Below are 6,571 nucleotides of genomic sequence, written 5' to 3' on the forward strand. Positions count from 1 at the left end.
CACACTGGATCTCAACCAACGGGCTCTTCCGGATCAATACAGGACCCAGATGATCGAAGAGGTACCGAAGCCCACGGTGAGCATCGATCCACCATCCTGTGGTCCTGAATCCGAGAAATGCACCTTGAGCTGCGACGGAAACACTGAGAATGTGGGACCTGTCAGCTACCTGTGGAGACTGGGAGATGATGAGTGGGATATTGAGAGCAAAGACATCACCGTCTACAACGGCAACATCATCCAGAAGGCTGAGAAGTTCTCCTGCAGGCTGAAGAACCCAGTCAGTCAGAAATGGAGCGACCCCTTGCAGAACCCTTTATTCCTTCTCCATCACCTCCATATTGGGTCGTGGTGGGCTTGGTGTTGGTGGTTTTGGGTTTGGTTGCTTGCGCAATTTGGAAACGAAAATATATCCACCAAAGGATCAGTACATTTTTGAGTGGAATAAGTGTGAGGGAAAATAGTCCTGAAGTAATCCAGATGGAAGGAGAACCGTTCAGTAACCCAGCCGAGACTCCGCACAGCTCTCTGTGAAGGAGACACTGAAAAGTAAATATTTTTAATTTACATTTTTTTGTGTCGTGTGTTTTTCTGGGATTCTGTGTTGTTTGACTTTAAAGTTGCTTAGTATAAAAGAGTTAAAAGTTTAAATTAGGTAAAAGTTCACTGTAGAGTGAAAAAATAAAGGCTACTATAATACAGTAGTAGAATACATTTTTTTATTCATCAATTCATTTTGTGCATAATGTTACATTATCATTGGTAATATATCAATTAAGGCAACAATAAATCTGAAGAGCCGTTTGGAAGCCGAAAGAACCGGCTCTTTTTAGTGAACCGAGCCAAAAGAGCCGGTTCTCTAAAAAGACCCGGAATTCCCATCACTAGAGTCAGCTGCTTGGGAAAATGCCTCTTCTATCATCTCTCCATCTTGGAAGGACTTCTTGTTATCAACGGTGTCAGTCCATAAATGCTGTGTTTAGTCATCGTTAAGGTGTCTCTGCAGAAAAAAACAAACTGAACATGTTTTTCTCAGGATGAGGCATCGTATAATTGCAAGATTGGTCGTTTTTCCTGCTTCTTCTCTTGTCCAGGTCACTGAAAAAGACATATTGATGTTAATGGCACTAATCCTGGTTCAATAGAAAAAAAGAATAAAATAAGAATGAAAAAAATTGCTGGCTGACTTTCATGTTTCCTGTTAAGCATGTTTTGGCCCAGCGTTTAGTTTATTATGGCGCCTTTTTTGAACGTTATCTGATAATACTAAGGAAACTGGTCGTTTGGAAACTGCACACTCCAACCGTCCCTGCAGTGAAGTGACTCAGACACTGAAGTCTTCTTGGTTTCACAGAGTTGAGCAGAACCTCAGTGTTCCTGAAGTCCACATGGAGAAAGAAACATCCTTCTGGATCTTCTCGCTGCTTTTAGCGGCGCCTCAGTGTTTCTCCTTCACCGTCACGTCGCTGTACTTTCAGGAAGGAGCGGAGCTGCGGCTGAATCCGTCCATCTCAGAGGAGATCTGGGCCATTGGATGGTTGATGGACGGGAATCCAGTTTGCGAGTGGGTGAAAGACAAACTGGATGTGGTTTATTATTCAAGGTTTAAAGGCCGGACGACCTTGAACACCAGAACCGCGGAGCTGGAAATCAGGCATGCCACTAAAGAAGACGCTGGGATCTTCACACTGCATCTCAACCAACGGGCTCTTCCGGATCAATACAGGGTCCAGATGATCGAGGAGGTACCGAAGCCCACGGTGAGCGTCGATCCACCATCCTGTGGTCCTGAATCGGAGAAATGCACCTTGAGCTGCGACGGAAACACTGAGAATGTGGGACCTGTCAGCTACCTGTGGAGACTGGGAGACGATCAACTGGAGAATGACACCAAAGACATCACCGTCTCCAACAGCAACATCATCCAGAAGGTTGAGAAGTTCTCCTGCCGGCTGAAGAACCCAGTCAGTCAGAAATGGAGCGACCCCTTGCAGAACCCTTTATTCCTTCCACCTCCGTATTGGCTGGTGGGTTTGGTTTTGGGTTTGATCTGCGTTTCTGTTTTGGTTGTTTTAGCAATCAAGGGACGGAAATCTATCCACGAACACATCAGTAGATGTTTCAGAAGAAAGACTGAGAGGGAAAATGGTTTAGAAGGTCCTCAAGTACCCCTGAAGGAAGGAGAACCGCTCTCAAACCCCGCCTAGACTATCAGGAACTGCAGACGCAGACATATTTTTTTATGTGTGTGTTTTCAGACTAAAGCACCAGAGTTACAGGATCAAAATGGTCACGCGTGTGTATGTGTGTGTGTGTGTGTGTGTGTGTGTGTGTGTGCTTGCTTGTTATGCTCTTGGATTTCTATCTTCTTTTTTATACCTCCTGTGATTAATTAGAATGCATCCTTTTTTTATTGTGTTTTCTTGTCCATTGTCAATAAAAATGAACAAAATCAATAAAAGAATAATAACCTCTTTGGATCAGTGACATGTTTCATGTTCAACGTGTTTCCCTTTTTCTCCTTTTCCCTTGTGTTTCCTTTTAAGCTCATTTCTACGCGTCATCAGGATGAAGTAACAGGTGTCGCCTCTGGAGTTGTGCATCTGCAACTTTCTCTCCTCCACTGTTTCACTTTGTTTCTGCTTTTCTTCGTCTTGGTTTCCGGACGCGGGTTTTTTCCCTCAACGCGGTCAGTCGGGAGAGTTTTCCTCCTGGGGATCAGCTGATCGGACTGGTTTTGGTGTGTGTGTGTGTGTGTGTGTGTGTGTGTTTCTGCAGTGTGTTACACAGGCAATAGTCAATGCAGTCAGTTGTTGGTGTTTGAAAGGCCACTTAGAGACAAAGAATTTCTTCCAGCGAATACAGAAAGTGAAACAGTTCAGGAGGCGTCGTCTCACATCTCGATCTTCTATGGCAACTTTGAGATGTTTCATGGTGAGAGTTTTTAAACTACACATTTAGTTGAAGGCCAAGGTGTGTGTGTTTTCTCCTTGTATTTGTATTTATTTTTACAAAGAAAAAGGCTCAGCTTGTCCTTCTCAGGGGAACCGGAGCGGATGTGTTGTTGCCAGATTCTTGGTGTTTCCGTATTTCTTCTTTTCTCCAGGTCACTGCTGTAAAAGAGATGTTGATATCAATGGGGATTTTACCTGGTTGGATCAATTCAATGATTAAATACAAAATACTTCATGGGCTAGTTCAGCACCTTTTGTTTTTTTTACCAAGTTTTGCGTCCCCCCCCCCCCCCCCCCCCAAATCGTCAGAAAGATCTGGCAACATGAGAGGGGAGTTCAGGATAGACCGTAAAATCGCAACCGAAATCGAAAATCGAGTACTTGGTTTTCTCCGAGTTGAGCAGAACCTCAATGTTCCTGAAGCCAACATGCAGAAAGAAACAGCCTTCTGGTTCTTCTCGCTGCTTTTAGCGGCGCCTCAGTGTTTCTCCTTCACCGTCACGTCGGACTGGAGGACGATACAAAAGACATCACCGTCTCCAACAACAACATCACCCAGAAGGCTGAGAAGTTCTCCTGCAGGCTGATGAACCCAGTCGGTCAGAAATGGAGCGACCCCTTGCAGAACCCTTTATTCCTTCCACCTCCATATTGGCTGGTGGTGTTTGTGGTGGTTGTGGTGTTGGTGATTTTGGGTTTGGTTGCTTTCGCAATTTGGAAATGAAAATATTTTCACCAAAAAATCTGTACACTTTTGAGTGGAAATAGTTCCGAGGAGCTCCACTGAACGCCACAGAAGGTCTTTCCTCCCTGAGGCAATCACACTTTTTAATTCCTCTCCATTCAGCCGCCGGCAACCATAAAAACCTATCTTTAACCTAAAAACAAACAAAAATGTGCAATATCTCATTTCTGTGCAATATTCAGAAACTGCAATATTTCATCTCATAACAGCTACACTATAATGTTCCCTTCTATCATACTATTGTGCACTCCTTACCTCACTTGTTACTAAGACACTTATAGTTTTATCACTGCTTACTAAGACACTTTATAGTTTCACTGAGACACTTTATAGTTTATAGTTTATTTTATTTCTAATTCTGCCTTTCTTCTATTATTTATTAATGTTATATTTATCTGTAACTCTGGCACAGCAATTTCCTTCGGGATCAATGAAGTTGTTCTTATTCTTATTCTTATTCCTCACCTTCCGTCACACATACCTGCAGTTCACGCTTCCGCCGCTAGAGGGCGCTGTAGCCCCAGTGGCGCCGGCTGTGTGACGTCACGACACACGCTGACGTATGAGTGCGTGTATGTGTGTTAAAGACTGCTTTTTGTCGATACACACTGCTCAAAGAAATCAAGGGAACACGAAAAAAACACATCCGAGATCTGAATAAATGAAATATTATTATTAAATACTTTACGCAGTTGAATGTGACGACAACAAATCACACAAAAATGATCAATGGAAATCAAATTGATGAACCCATTGAGGTCTGGAATCAAAATGAAAGTGGAAAAACACACGACAGGCTGATCCAACGTTGATGTAACGTCCTTAAAATGAGTCAAAATGATTCAGTGTTTCTTCCTAAGTGGAAAGTTTGATTTCACACAAGTGTGTTCAACTTGGAGTTTCATCGTGTTGTTTAAGTGTTCCCTTTATTTTTCTGAGCAGTATATAGTAGATATTGTAGCGAGTCATAAATGTTGGGGTTCATGTTGATGCTTGTTTTCTGTGTGATTTTGTGATTGCCGGTATTGATGTGGGTGTTTTTTGTTGTGCAATAAATTCTCTTCTTTTTTTTTTTATACACCGGGAATCGATCTGAACAGTTTGTTATATTGCAGGCTCGTGTGGCGTGGCTGTGGGAACAACAGCTAGTGCTCATTAAACAGACGTTTACCATCACCAGGGTGTTTCTCTAACTAAAACGCTACACTAAACTGGAGCCGTCCTGCAGTGCTGTTGAGAGGAATGTTCAGAGTTCTGTTATTTCTTACTGGCTGTGAATGTGTTTTGGCTGAGACAGCGGGGTGTGCACGTGTGAGAGTGTTCGGGAGGCGTGAAGTTTTTTGAGCGTCTGTCGTCGTAGGTTTTTGGATGTAAGTGTTCTGATAAAAGAAGCGCTTGTTTACCAACCACTGCAACTCGTTGAACCCCTCCGGTCGGAGGATACGTCGGTGTGGGATGAGGTTTCTGGGCGTTCACCTGCAACTAAAGGCTTGTTTGTAAAGTTTGGGGCCCTTTGAGAGACAGATGGAGTGCTCCAGAGAGCCTGGAAAGGGTCAGCTAGGGGGGAAGAGAGATGGTGGCCTCCAAAACACTGCGCCCAGCTTCAGCGGCTGGCGGTCCTGATGGAGAGGATGGCGGTGGACATCGTGGGCCCGTTTCCTCACACGGACTCAACAACCGTTACGTTCAGGAACGGAGCTGCGGCTGAATCCGTCCATCTCAGAGGAGATCTGGGCCATCAGAGTGTGCACACTCTGCACACTCAAACCGTCCCTGCAGTGAAGTGACTCAGACACTGAAGTCTTCCGGATTTCACAGAGTTGAGCAGAACCTCAGTGTTCCTGAAGTCAAAATGCAGAAAGAAACATCCTTCTGGTTCTTCTCGCTGCTTTTAGTGGCACCTCAGTGTTTCTCCTTCACCGTCACGTCGCTGTACTTCAAGGAAGGAGCGGAGCTGCGGCTGAATCCGTCCATCTCAGAGGAGATCTGGGACATCACCTGGAAGCTGGACGGGAGCCTGGTGTGCGAGTGGGTGAAAGACAAACTGGATTTGGTTTGCTATCGGAGCTTTAAGGGCCGGACAACCTTGAACATCAGTTCTGGGGAGCTGGAAATCAGGAATGCCACTAAAGAAGACGCTGGGATCTTCACACTGGAGTTCAACCGTCGGGTTCTTCCGGATCAATACAGGACCCAGATGATCGAGGAGGTATCGAAGCCCACGGTGAGCATCGATCCACCATCCTGTGGTCCTAAATCTGAGAAATGCACCTTGAGCTGCGACGGAAACACAGAGAATGTGGGACCTGTCAGCTACCTGTGGAGACTGGGAGATGATGAGTGGGATATTGAGAGGAAAGACATCACCGTCTACAACGGCAACATCATCCAGAAGGCTGAGAAGTTCTCCTGCAGGCTGAAGAACCCAGCCAGTCAGAAATGGAGCGACCCCTTGCAGAACCCTTTATTCCTTCCACCTCCACCAACACCATATTGGGTGGTTGTGGGTTTGGTGGTGGCTTTGGTTTTGGGTTTGATTTGCGTTCTGTCTTGGTTGCGTTCAAAATCAAGTGGCAGAAATCCATCCACAACAGACCAGTAGATGTTTCAGAGGAAAGATTGAGTTGGAAAATGGTTCAGAAGGTCCTCAAGTAACCTTGAAGGAATGAGAGCCGCTCTCAAACCAGCCTAGACTCCACAAAGAACTGCACATGCTGAATTTTTTTTTATCTCAGAGCATTTCTATTTGTGTCTGTGCGTGTGCTTGTTACGCTCTATGATTTTTATCTTTTGTCTATTTCTTTTTATTTTCATTATTCTTTTTTATATGCGGACCTCATGTGTTTAATAAGAATGCATCAAATTTTTATGT

Source organism: Fistularia commersonii, chromosome 2 (assembly GCF_037954325.1).
Source record: "Fistularia commersonii isolate RoL2024-O1a breed Wild chromosome 2, RoL_Fcom_v1.0, whole genome shotgun sequence".
NCBI classification, from domain to species: domain Eukaryota; kingdom Metazoa; phylum Chordata; class Actinopteri; order Syngnathiformes; family Fistulariidae; genus Fistularia; species Fistularia commersonii.